The 13,612-nt window shown below is 46.2% G+C and overlaps 1 pseudogene; it reads right to left on the reverse strand.

The window, feature by feature from the left end:
• Positions 1-9,165: 9,165 nt before the first annotated feature.
• LOC124556064 lies at positions 9,166-9,283 on the reverse strand (annotated as a pseudogene).
• Positions 9,284-13,612: the final 4,329 nt, after the last annotated feature.

Consider the following 13,612-nt stretch of genomic DNA (forward strand, 5'->3'; position numbering starts at 1 on the left):
AATACGCTGCATGATGCGCAACTTCACTCTCGACGTCCATGGCGAGGTACACCCTTGCAACCACGACACCATGCATCGCGGTACAGATGGGCCCAACAACATGTCGAATGGAACGCTCAGGATTGGCATCACGTTCTCTTCGCCAATGAGTGTCGCATATTCCTTCAACCATACAATCGTCGGAGACGTGTCTGGAGTCAATCCGGTCAGGCTGGACGTCTTTGGCACACAGCCCAGCGAGTGCAGCTGGGTGGAGGTTCCCTGCTGTTTTAATGTAGCATTATGTGGGGACGACGTACGCCGCTGGTGATCATGGAAGGCCCCGTAACGGCTGTGCGATACGTGAATGCTATCCTCCGACCGATAGTGCAACCATATCGGCAGCATATAGGCCAGGCATTCGTCTTCATGGACGACAATTCGCGCCCCCATCGTGCACATCTTGTGAATGAGTTCCTTCAGGATAACGACATCACTCGACTAGAGTGGCCAGCATGTTCTCCAGACGTGAACCCTATCGAACATGCCCAGACTGAAAAGGGCTGTTTATGGTCGACGTGACCCACCAACCACTCTGAGGGATCTACGCCGAATCGCCGGGACAATCTGGACCAACAGTTGGTTGATGAACTTGTGGATAACATGCCACGGCGAATACAGGCATGCATCAGTGCAAGAGGACATGGTACAGGGTATTAGGGGTACCAGTGTGTACAGCAGTTTGGACCACCACCTCTGAAGGTCTCGCTGTATGGTGGTACAACAAGCAATGTGTGGTTTTCGTGAGCAATAAAAATGGTGGAAATGATGTTTATGTTGATCCCTATTCCAATTTTCTGTACAGGTCCCGAAACTCTCGGAACCGAAATGATGCAAAACATTTTTTTTGATGTGTGTATATATGTTACTGAATTTTTGACCTGCATATTAGCTCAACTGCAGCGTCTTCACAGCTGCTTGCACTCGCAAAGACGCTTTTATTTCTCTTAGAAACAAGTAATGGATTTCATGTTCGAACATTGACCGTCCTTTCCACCACTGATTGATAAACAGCTAATGATATTGAAAGTAATAGAAATAGTATCCTCAAGCTATTAAACAAAATCTGTTTTCGTACGCTTATGAACCTCTGGCGGTTTTCCAGCACGTTTTTCTAGTCTCTTCCATTGCTGATAGTAACTTCCTAATTTTGCTGTCCAGATTCTCATTTCCTTTGTCGGAATTCGTCCTATTTTCCCAATAAATCACCATATCCCGCACAGCATGTGTGTGTGTGTGTGTGTGTGTGTGTGTGTGTGTGTGTGTGTGTGTGTGTGTGTGGTACACTTACACAAAGTTAATTTACATACACCGCACATAAGTGTTTGACTTACACGTTCATTTCCAGTTGTTCCACACGTACAGGGTGTACATAAAGTCCGGGAACACTTTCAGTTATTTATTGCACAAGAACTAAACATTGTACAGATGTCATACATATTGCCTTTTTAAGAGAAACTCTGAAAGTTTTTTACAAACATTCGATATGCGAACCATGAGTGACCCGGTAGTCGTCAATACGGTAATCGAATTCCTGTCATACCCGTCCCAGCAGGGCATCGTCGGCTGTGACAGTCGCTTCACGTATTCTCTCCCGGAGCTCTGCTACATCACGTGGTAGAGGCGGTACATACACCAGATCTTTAATGTGTCCCCACAGAAACAAGTCACATGGAGTGAGATCTGGTGATCAGGGAGGCCATTTCATGAAACAGCTCGCTCCAAACCTGACTGAACTCGCCATGTTTGCGACTAGCGCTGACTGTAGACAAATTACTATGCTGTGGCGGCACACATGAAAAAAAAAAACTTTCAGGGTTTTTCTTCAGAATATGTATGATATCTGTACAATGTTTGGTTCTTGTGAAATAAATAATTGAAAGTGTTCGCGGACTTTACGTACGCCCTGTAGTATGTTCCAAAACGCAGCTCATAAAAACGAGATTTTCCGGTGCTCATATCTCGGTTTCTATTGGGAATATAAAGGTAGGGTCAAGTGTTTTGGCTAGCCATTGCGGTTGGAACAATTTTTATATGAAACAGAAGGATCGTGTTGGTGTCATTACTCTACGAGTACAATACAGGGTCAAAGTATGAATAGTACATACTTACTGATTCTTCGGCAAATGGAGCAAATCGGTTGGTTGTTTTTGCATTTGATGTGGTCTACGATGGGCTTCATGGATCTTATGGAGGCACCATTAGTTCATGGTCCTCCATGTAAAGGGATTTTTAACTATATTTTCACCGCCACCAGCGGACCAAAACCAAGTCGATGATTCCAAGATGGCTGTACACAGCAAATGGTTGAAATTTTTATGATATATTTCTAAGATCCCGGTCTGCAACAACCTCGAAAATTTTCTTGAAATTTTTATCCATTTCCAAGATACAGAAGTTCAAAGTTACCCTACTTGCACACGAACAATGTGCTGTGAGGAGAAGACGCATTTCATAAAGTACCGTAGCACTGTAAAGTGTCTCCGTAATCGTGTGGGAACGCCATGCTGTGGTACTGAAGCACATACAATTTTTTTTCACGTAATATCCGGTCTGAGGTGTAAGACTAGTCTTGAGTTATTTCAATTTCGCATGAGCAAACTATCGAAATTTTACTGACCTATATACTGCTTTTCATATGTTCTGCATGCCCTATTTCAGCAGGGAAAAGAAGGCGACAACTCTTCGTGATTACTTTGAGGAACATTCTGGACAATTCGTGAATCTTATCGAACATTTATGGACATAATGGAGATGTCAGTTCGTGCACAAAATCCTGCACCGGCAACACTTTCGCAAAATGGAAGGATGTAGAGACTGCATAGCTCAATATTTCTGCAGGGGACTTCCAACGTCTTGATGAGTCCGTGCTACGTCGAGCTGCCCCGCTAGGCAGTGCAAAAAGAGGTCCGACACGATGTTAGGAGGTATTCCATGACTTTTGTCACCCCAGTGTAAGGCTTTTAAGGTATCATTCTGACAGCTTAATACTTCCAGAATGAGATTTTCACTCTGCAGCGGAGTTTGCGTTGATATGAAACTTCCTGGCAGATTAAAACTGTGTGCCGGACCGAGACTCGAACTCGGGACCTTTGCCTTTCACGGGCAAGTGCTCTACCATCTGAGCTATCCAATCACGACTCACACTCCGTCCTCACGGCTTTACTTCTGCCAGTAACTCGTCTCCTACCTTCCAAACTTTACAGAAGCTCTCCTGCGAACCTTGCAGAACTAGCACTCCTGAAAGAAGGGATATTGCGGAGACATGACTTAGCTACAGCCTGGGGGATGTTTCCAGAATGAGATTTTCACTCTGCAGCGGAGTGTGCGTTGATATGAAACTTCCTGGCAGATTAAAACTGTGTGCCGGACCGAGACTCGAACTCGGGACCCTTGCCTTTCACGGGCAAGTGCTCTACCATCTGAGCTATCCAATCACGACTCACACTCCGTCCTCACGGCTTTACTTCTGCCAGTACCTCGTCTCCTACCTTCCAAACTTTACAGAAGCTCTCCTGCGAACCTTGCAGAACTAGCACTCCTGAAAGAAAGGATATTGCGGAGACATGGCTTAGCCACAGCCTGGGGGATGTTTCCAGAATGAGATTTTCACTCTGCAGCGGAGTGTGCGCTGATATGAAACTTCCTGCAAGGTTCGCAGGAGAGCTTCTGTAAAGTTTGGAAGGTACGAGGCGATACTGGCAGAAGTAAAGCCGTGAGGACGGAGCGTGAGTCGTGCTTGGGTAGCTCGGATGGTAGAGCACTTGCCCGCGAAAGGCAAAGGTCCCGAGTTCGAGTCTCGGTCCGGCACACAGTTTTAATCTGCCAGGAAGTTTCAGCTTAATACTTGTTACACGTCCGCGCAATACCACCTCACTTTACAATGACCTGAGATAGTGATGATGGTGAGGTGGAAGAGAAAGAGGAGTTGGCGATGATATGAGATGATGATGATGATGTGATAAAACACAATGACGTGCCCTAGTGCTGACGACAACGCACAGAGTTACGCAATCCCCGTATCACAGCACTCTAAGCGGCTTCTTCCATTTTCGATCTGTCGCAATTCCGCTGTGTCACCGAAAATATGGTGATGAGGGCGACAGTTCATAAACGTGAAAGCCCGCTTACCGGTGAATCACGTAACGACTCGGGTGACCGGCTCTCGGATGGCAATAAGGCCGGAAGCCCGGCCAACTCCCCAAGGCCTGCGACGGGTGTCGGCCGGGCTTCCTCGATTACCCGCCGGCGCTGGGTGGGACGGGAGCGGCTCGCCTGAGCACAATGCCACCAGAGTTTGTGTTGGGGGGGGGGGGGGGGGGAGGAGACAGAAGAGCGGCATTGTAGGCGCCTCGCGGCGTCACATACGCACCGTACGCACTCCCGCGCATGTGCGAGTGCAACACTGCGCCCGCGTCCCCAGAATCCCCCACCCCTTGGCCACGCTGCGTTCCATTATTTCTGCGTTAGATGAGCGCATTCCCCACACTCCACCCCACGGTTCACGGAGTGGCTGCATCATTAGCCAAATTGCACCTCCTCCAGGCCGAGGCAGGCGCGTCTGAGACGCGATTATCATTTTAAATATTCATCCCGGCAGCGCCTTCCCAGTTTCCCCGGAGTTTTCCGAGGGAAGGCTTCACCGCTAAGCTGCTTTCCCGGTTCCGCTACTGAAATTAATTCCGCCTTAAATACGGCGTCTAATGGCCAAGCGAGGCAATAATCCCTGCTGTCGAGCTAAGTGTTATTAACGTCTCTCTTTCTCTGCATCGGCCCGGTCCCCGCCGTGTGCTGTGTCACCGTTCGCGAGGGTCCACTAGCGGTACCGGTTGTCTCGAGTAAGCTGGGGTGCAACAGAATGTGGGGGTTCCCCTGCCCACTACTGCAGTGACGTCGACACAAATTTCGTGTAAGTGGACAGTGACATTCTGGAGAAAGTATCAAATAATCACAGGCCTAAAAACCTTTTGAAACGTCCCCTTAGAAAAATTATGAATTACTGTGCTGGTAAACTTCTACGTTATTTGATACAAATACAGCTGAGTAAAACTGATAATTAGCGCTGAAGTTAGCCAATGAGGCTCTTGCGCGGTCCGCCAAATAGAATTAGTGTCAGCTGTTCTTATAGGTGGATGATAGGGCGCGTGACTGCTCCGCCTTTGGCTCGGGTTCGATCCTTACTACTGTGCTATGTTCAGTTTTTGTATCACTCTCTGTTTTCGGTTTTAATAAGCCTGACGAAGAACACACATGGCGACGCCGTCTCTGGCGGGCCGCTTGAATTTGCACTCGCAAGTGTCTGATTAGCTGACTTCAACGCTCATTAACTCGGAAACGGTGCAATGTAGGGGAGACCGGGTCTAGTCGATACAGGGTCAAATTGATACAGGCCCCATTAACTTCCAAACGTGAAGACGCTTGCAAGCGGGAACGGGAGTGGAGGGGGAACAGATCGATACTCAGTAACCACGCGTGTGCCGAGGGAGAAGGTTGCTTGCCGCTGTGTTTTGTGAATAAAAATTTTTTTTTAATTGAAAGTAAAATTTTAGTAGCCATTTCCACCTTTTGTTTTATGGTTATTCGTGAACTACTTGAACAATCAGACATATCATATTGTTTCATGGTTTGTTGATAAGAATATTAACTTTAAACGGTAATTACAACTGCTACCTGTTTCTCGTAGATTTTAGTTTAGTGTAATGGCGTCGTTTGGGTCCAGTTGATACGCTTCTTTTGGATCAAGTTGACATGGTGTATTAACCCACGAGTATTTTCTTATGTGGTATTTTCGTTTTCAGAAATGCCGAGGAATTGTAAGAAGTCAACTGAAAGAGGCGAAATACACACTGATATAATTCTTCAAGCTTTGCCGGTGAGGCGTTGTCATGTTGATTATTCGGGTTTCTGCCTGTTATTCACGTCTTGCCTGCACGATATTTCAACTGCGTGACTCGCAGTCTTCTTCAGGTGCTGTCTGATACTGATTACAGTGTGGAACGAGTCCGGTATTTATAACTACGTTGTGCTAGGCGTTCCCTCTGCGGTACGCGCCACGTCTGGCGCTCTGTCCGTGGTGTGCGCCGACCAATAGCAACAGCTGTAGCGTTTTCTTCTAGCCGCAGGTGTTCCGAAAGCTGTGCGCGTACTTTGTGGTTTATTCGTTGCCAATATAGCTGAATTAAGTTCTGAATCGTGTCCAACCTGTACTAGTCGTTTAATCTTCCGATTGTCGTCATTTGAGTCCTTCTGTGAATTAGGACGTTCTTTTACACCTACATCTACATCTACATTTATACTCCGCAAGCCACCCAACGGTGTGTGGCAGAGGGCACTTTACGTGCCACTTTCCTGTTCCAGTCGCGTATGGTTCGCGGGAAGAACGACTGCCGGAAAGGCTCCTTGCGCACTCGAATCTCTCTAATTTTACATTCGTGATCTCCTCGGGAGGTATAAGTAGGGGGAAGTAATATATTCGATACCTCATGCAGAAACGCACCCTCTCGAAACTTGGACCGCAAGCTACACCGTGATGCAGAGCGCCTCTCTTGCAGAGTCTGCCACTTGAGTTTGCTAAACATCTCCGTAACGCTATCACGCTTACCAAGTAACCCTGTGACGAAATGCGCCGCGCTTCTTTGGATCTTCTCTATCTCCTCTGTCAACCCGACCTGGTACGGATCCCACACTGATGAGCAATACTCAAATATAGGTCAAACGAGTGTTTTGTAAGCCACCTCCTTTGTTGATGGACTACATTTTCTAAGGACTCTCCCAGTGAATCTCAACCTGGCACCCGCCTTACCAACAATTAATTTTATATGATCATTCCACTTCAAATCGTTCCGCCGCGCGGGATTAGCCTAGCGGTTTAAGGTGCTGCGGTCATGGACTCAGCGGCTGGTCCCGGCGGAGGTTCGAGTCCTCCCTCGGGCATGGGTGTGTGTCCTTAGGATAATTTAGGTTAAGTAGTGTGTAAGCTTAGGGACTGATGACCTTTGTAGTTAAGTCCCATAAGATTTCACACAGATTTAAATTTTTGAAATCGTTCCGTACGCATGCTCCCAGATATTTTACAGAAGTAACTGCTACCAGTGTTTGTTCTGCTATCATATAATCATACAATAAAGGATCCTTCTTTCTATGTATTCGCAATACATTACATTTGTCTATGTTAAGTGTCAGTTGCCACTCCCTGCACCAAGTGCCTATCCGCTGCAGACCTTGCTACATTTCGCTGCAATTTTCTAATGCTGCAACTTCTCTGTATACCACAGCATCATCCGTGAAAAGCCGCGTGGAACTTCCTGTGCTGTGCTGTGTCGTGTTAGGCGTTCCACCCGAAGGTCTTGCCCCTGAGGAGCGGCTGCAGTGTCATTTTCAGCCGATTGTGTTCAAATTGTCGCTCGAGACTTGGAAGAACGTCCTCAGGTATTGTGTCTGTTGTCTGAGACATTACCTCACGTAAGTCCTTTGTTACATGTACTGGGCTGTTATCTCTGATTCCATCTTTATACTTGTGTCCCTTGGAGTCTGGATGTTGGCTGCGTTGCATCTTCAGAAGATCGAGTGTTGGGTTCCAAGCCGAGCTGAGCTGGAAACCGGTGTCCCGGTTAATGAGATTCTCCGCAACCTTAATCTCAATAGATTATTTGATGACACTGTCCCAGTATCTTGATGTTTGTGTTGATTGATATATTTGAGAGGGCATATAAAGAAATTAAGAATGGCCGGATGTCTATTAGGGAAGTAGCAAAAACATTTGCTATAGACAAAATGGCACTTTATAGGTATAAAGTTAAAAAGGAAAAGCATCTTGTAACACCAGAAGGAGTTGGGGACGTAAAACTGGGATATGCTAAATTTCGACAAATATTAAATGATGATTTGAAAACTACATTTTAACAAGTGCTAAAATTAACTATGCATTAACTCCTAAAAATATTCGGGAAATGGCCGGTGAATTATCACTAGCGAATCAAGTAAAAGTGACAGATACCTGGATAAATGCCAAAATGGCAACCTCAGAATGGTTTTATAAGTTTTTAAAAAGGCACCCCAATCTTTCTTTAAGAGAGCCAGAAGCGACATGCCTTAGTCGGACAATTAGTTTTAATCGGTACAACGTTGGAAGTTTTTCTGAAAATTTGAGACATGTTTATGAAAAACATAAGTTTCAAAGCAAAGAATGGAATGCGAACGAAACCTGGGTGCAGACTGTTCAGCGGCCAAGCAAAATTACAGCTGAGAAAGGCGTTCGGCAAGTTGCAAAAGCCACTTCTGCTGAGCGAGGGGAAACAGTTACAGTTGCAACTGCTGTCAGTGCTATTGGCAACGCTATCCCCCCACTCTTCATTTGCCCTAGAGTGTCCTTAAAAGGCCATTTCATAAAGCGAGGTCCGCCAGGGTGTATTGGTACTGCACATCCATTCTACAGTCCACATCTAGCACCTTCCCACTTCCATCTGTTTGGTCCAAGGAGGATGCCCTCCACGGGATGCGGTAAGTGGATGATGGGGAGGTTATTGATCCAGCAAGTCGTTAGCTCAAACATTGATCAGTAAAGTGGTACTATGCGGCGCAAAGGCCCTCCCAAAAAGATGGTGTAAGACCATCACATTGAATGGAGGTTACGGTAAAAAATAGACTTCTGTAGCCAAAATAGTCAGGAACAATACGGTGCACTGGAATCCTGAATAAAACCAACTTATTTTCAGAAAAAGAAAGCGTTGAGTTACTTATTGAAAGCCCCTCGTGCAAGAGAGCGTTACACTGTGGCCTGGCCTCCAAGATGCTGATGCAACTACACACGTAACCCATTCCCCATGTTTCTTACTGGCCGTCTGGGTCTCGTGTGTAACTGGTTTTGTCAAATGAGACGGAAGAGATAGCATGTTGCTGATGCCACAGGTTCTATCAGGTAAGTAGTACTCCGTCTTCAGGACACAAGTGGCCCATCGGGACCATCCGACCGCCGTGACAACCTTAGCTGAGGATGCGGATAGGAGGGGCGTGTGGCCAGCATACCACTCTCCCAGTCGTTATGATGGTTTTCTTTGACCGTAGCCGCTACTATTCGGTCAAGTAGCTCCTCAGTTGGCATCACGAGGCTGAGTGCACCCCGAAAAATGGCAACAGCTCATGGCGGCCCGGATGGTCACCCATCCAAGTGCCGGCCACGCCCGACAGCGCTTAACTTCCGTGATCTCACGGGAACCGGTGTACCCACTGCGGCAAGGCCGTTGCCTGTCGGGTAAATAGGCCCTGTGGGAACTTACGCCGCGAGACTGCTTCAAAGAAGCGGCTAGGGCGTCCGAAATAAAAATTCGTGCAAAAATCCTAAAATATGCGTCCCGTACAGATGCATTGGCGGTATGTGTCCTTGCACACTCATGTATGAAATAACCATAAGCCATTTTTAACAGTCAGTTCTTTGAAGAAAAGCTTGCAGAATATTGTTCACATACCTACCGGAAGTTATAGTTTGTCGGTAAAAAATCCATCTAAAATTTCCAGTTGTGCTAACTGCACACCACACTCCTGCTATTGAATTATGCAGCGGCTCTCGATGTGAATGACGAAGATTCTCAGATGTCCAACGTCGATTGTTCTGCGAGTTCACGTGCCCCGACAAATCAAGCCAAGCTTCATTAGACTGGCCAGTCAACTGCACTCCCGGTAATACTCCAACGTGGCAAACTTCAGGACGAATTACGTTTCCCATCAGTTGTCGCTGCCAAGTGACACTGTTCTGTGAAACTTTGAGCAGACACAGAAAAAACTGATACAATATAGTACAGAAGGTAACTGAAATAAATACGCAGTGAGACGAACAGGAATGAGAAATGTCACTTTTAAAGACAGTCATTAGACGGGAGTGGTCTCGATTTATCACGGTTCCCTGGACGTTACGTAAGGCGGGACATGTTCCTTAACACTGTGTGTGATCATCACTGAAAGCGGTACTTGTTCTGTACCGTGCTCCTATGAGTGCACAAGGTTGGTAAGGAGTTCTTGTGGTATGGCTTTCCACTCCTCCACCAGCGCGGTTAACAGCTGCTGGATGGTCCGTGGTGCTTGTGGACATCTTGCATTACGTCTTTCCAGCGTATCCCACACGTACTCGATGAGATTTAAGTCGGGGAACGGGCAAGACAGTCCATTAGCAGAATACTCTCTCTGTCCAAGAGTTCCTCCCCTCTGCTCTTCGAAGCGGTGGCGCATCGTCATCCACAAAAATGAAGTAAGGGCTGAATCTACTCCTGAAAAGACGCACTTGGGATAGTACCTCTAAATGTAGTTGCATGTATAGAACTAAAAATTTCAGTACTACTAATATTAACACAGTGGATCGTGACTGCTCTCTGCTTGTCTTTTCTCGCTCCGTCAACTGCAGCTGGCCCAACGGCCAAGCTGGCCTCATACCATGTGACGTTCAGCTTTCTGTGGACGACTAGGAGGCCCCTGGCAACATGCTCCAGCACTTTCATTTATTTCCACCGACTACTTACACATCCTTAATTTTTGCAGAGCGGTGTATGTAAGGTTTCAGTTTGGGTTTTTACTCAACTCTGTCAGCACGTGTTACTGAAATACTTGTCTAAAGCGCTAAATAACGCAACGGTTTCCTCGGACTTCCTTGTACGGCCGCTCTTAACTCGTACGTCCAGCTACAACCAATACGCCGCCTGCCAAGTCTGACGCATGTTCTCGGTGAGTCAGCGCGGCAGATTGCTAATAGAAAGGGAACGGTTCTATTTCCGGCCTGGTCAAAGATTTTCTTCGTTCTGGAAGTAAATGTTGTGTTGTCCTTGCATTTGTGTCGCCTTAACAGACACTAAAGTCGCCTCAGACATATATCGACCATCTTTCCACTGCTGAGACGGCTATATGGTTACGAAACGAAAACTAATAAACTGGGAAAAAAATGTGACGAATGCGGTGAGGAAACCTGCCTCCATCTCCCCAGTATCGTGGCAGTGCAACGCTGGGCGTAGTGGTTGTGTCAAACGTGAAACTGCCTGTGGTGTGTAGCTCACAATGAGCTCTCAGATGACGCCTTTTAACTTCCGAATGTCAGGGAAGGGCTGCCTATCGTCGCGTCACACGCCCTGTGCCAAGCGATATTCAGAATTACTCGCTGGGATGTCGAGGAACCAAAGCAATAAAGTAGTCAGTCGAAGTCGTGTGTGTAATAGCTTGCCGGCTGGTGTGACCGAGCGGTTCTAGGCGCTTCAGTCTGGAACCGCGCGACCGCTACGATCGCAGGTTCGAATCCTGCCTCGGGCATGGATGTGTGTGACGTCCTTAGGTTAGTTGTAAGTTCTAGGGGACTGATGACCTCAGAAATTAAGTCCCATAGTGCTCAGAGCCATTTTTGAACCACCGTATTTATAAGAAAACTATTATCTTGAACTCTGGAGGCGTTCCTCGCAATATTACCAACGAAACGTAAAAGATATTTGTTTCTATTTATGGAATATTTGGTCTGTTATTGGCGGAATACAGTCATATTAATAACTTGAATTTTTTTTTTCTTTTGAGTCGTCAGTCTTCTGGCTCGTTTGATGCGGCCCGTCATGAATTCCTCATGCCTCATGCCTCAACATATGTCTTATCATTATGTTCCTTCTCCTTATCAGTGTTTTCCACGTATTCCTTTCTTGTTGTGGACTGATTTGAACCATTTGAGAATCTATTATTAATGACTAAAGTCTCCGTCACTTCTGTCTGTTGTGTTTAAAACGCTACGAACTTCTGCGCCAATCTAATGTCAATCTGCGAGAAGGTTTCAAAACAGCTTCCTCTCCGCTGCAGAGTGTAAGACTCATTGTGGAAGTACGTAATGTACCTGCAGTACTGTAATCAGAGCAAAAGAAGGGCGGGCCTGGCAGCGGAGGCAGCGATGTGCTGTGTCCTGCTTCAGAGAGAAACGTATGCAGATGTTGGTGCACTCAGAGCAGATGAAAAATGGAACTATTAGTAAATCTTTCACCTCTCCCGAAAAGGAACACAAAGAGTAAGGAACAAAGGCGCCCAGGGAACACTGCTCCTCAAGTCGTTCTAGAAGACACCGCTGCCCTTCCAGACATTCACACAGCTTAGAATGCTACTGTGTCAACGACAACACGAGGTACTCGTTTTTAGTCATTTTATCCCGTGTGTGTGTGTGTGTGTGTGTGTGTTTCCTTAGGAGAGCTGGATTTTTCGCAAATTATCTATAACAGTTTTTCCGCTGTGTGGATCACATAGCTTCCTATCGTAGAGTTAATTACCAAAGAAGCTTTAGAAAAAGCGTATGATGCTGTCTCCAATCAACGGACTATGGGAAGGGATGGAGTATATAGGAGTAGAGGCACAACAGATATCCCTAATTCAAAGAATATACAACTAATCGTACGCAGCAGTCAAACATCGAAAGGACTTTGACAGGTCTGCTGTATGTCGCCGACCCTCTAAATCTAAATCTACATCTACATCTACATGGATACTCTGCAAATCACATTCAAGTGCTTGGCAGAGGCCTCATCGAACCACCTTCACAATTCTATTATTCCAATCTTGTATAGCGCGCGGAAAGAATGAACATCTATATCTTTTCGTACGAGCTCTGATTTCCTTTATTTAATCGTGATGATCGTTCCTCCCTGTGTAGGTCGGTGTCAACAAAATATTTTCACATTCGGAGGAGATAGTTGTTATTGGAATTTCGTTAGAAGATGCCGTCGCAACGAAAAACGCTTTTCTTCTAATGATCTCCAGCCCAAATCCTGTATATTTCTGTGACACTCTCTCCCACATTTAGTGCTGCCTTTCTTTGAACTTTTTCGATGTACTCCGTCAGTCCTATCTGGTAAGGATCCTACACCGCGCAGCAGTATTCTAAAGGACGGACATGCGTAGGGTAGGCAGTCTCCTTAGTAGGTCTATTACATTTTCTGTCCTGCCAATAAAACGCAGTCTTTGGTTAGCCTTCCCCACAACATTTTTTTGTGTGTTCCTTCCAATTTAAGTTGTTAGTTATTTTAATACCTAGATATTTAGTTGAATTTAGCGGTTTTAGATTAGACTGATTTATCGTGTAACCGAAGTTTAACGAGTTCCTCTTAGCACTCATGTTGATGGGCTCACACTTTTCGTTATTTAGGGTCAACTGCCACTTTTCGCACCATTCAGATATCTTTTCAAAATTGTTTTGCAGTTTGGCGTTTAGGACAACTCAACACCCAGTCCCCGAGCGGAGAAAATCTCCGACCCAGCCAGGAATCGAACCCGATCCCTTAGGATTCAGCACTCAGTTTCAGCAGTGTGGGCAGCAGTATGCGGGCATTGTCGTGCAACAGCACAACACCTTTTGACATCAATCCTCGGCGTTTGCTTGGAATTGCAGGCTTTAGCCCGGCAGTAAGCATCTCACTGTAACGTACACTGTTTATTGTTGTGACCCTTTTCCCATAATGTTCCAGTACTGGACCTCGTGCGTCCCAAAAAACCGTAAGCATCACACTCCCTTGTGGCAAAACACTGTTCCCATACTGTACCGAAAGTCTTCGATGAATTTCGACCCCGGATACCC

The sequence above is a fragment of the Schistocerca americana genome, chromosome 1 (assembly GCF_021461395.2).
Source record: "Schistocerca americana isolate TAMUIC-IGC-003095 chromosome 1, iqSchAmer2.1, whole genome shotgun sequence".
Classification (NCBI taxonomy): Eukaryota; Metazoa; Arthropoda; class Insecta; order Orthoptera; family Acrididae; genus Schistocerca; species Schistocerca americana.